Here is a 656-nt window from a genome sequence, read left to right on the forward strand (position 1 = left end):
TCGGACCTACTATGGCTTAGGGGCTTTTCTGCGGTTTCCTAACGGGATGGTGTAGTAACGCTCGCAGAAGTAGTACTACCATTCAGTGCAAATTCTGCACATAACGGTTGGATTTGGGAGTTATATAAGGAGGAGCTTCTTCCTCCTTTCACCAACCTCTTGCTCCTCTCTCACCTTCATTTGTTGCCTAAAACAAAATCTTGCCCGATCTCCCTCCGTGGCCACTCAAGTTTGTTGATCTTCTAGGATTTGAGGAAGCTAATTGATGACTCACAAGTGTAGCGGAGTAACAGGGAGGGAATTCACATGCATGGAAGTAGATAGTGAATTTTGTTCAGATGAAATTCATTATGCAATAGTCATATCATAGAGCAACAACCAACTATCTCAAAATCATCAATCATATGTAGTCATGTATTCCGTATGTAGTTGTACGTGCTTGCGATAAGAACTTGCACAACATATTTTATGCTACCCTCTAGTTTCAACGGGATCCCAATGAAAATTAAGGGTAATTAAGATGCTCCTTTTAATACAGAATCGGATCAAAGCATTAACAACTAATGAATACATGTAATCTTCAAGGTAAAGCCATCCCTGTTGACATCCCAATTATTCTCACCTTGGGGTCTTGATGTCTGCTTGGACTACGTCGG

Source organism: Triticum dicoccoides, chromosome 6A (genome assembly GCF_002162155.2).
Source record: "Triticum dicoccoides isolate Atlit2015 ecotype Zavitan chromosome 6A, WEW_v2.0, whole genome shotgun sequence".
Classification (NCBI taxonomy): Eukaryota; Viridiplantae; Streptophyta; class Magnoliopsida; order Poales; family Poaceae; genus Triticum; species Triticum dicoccoides.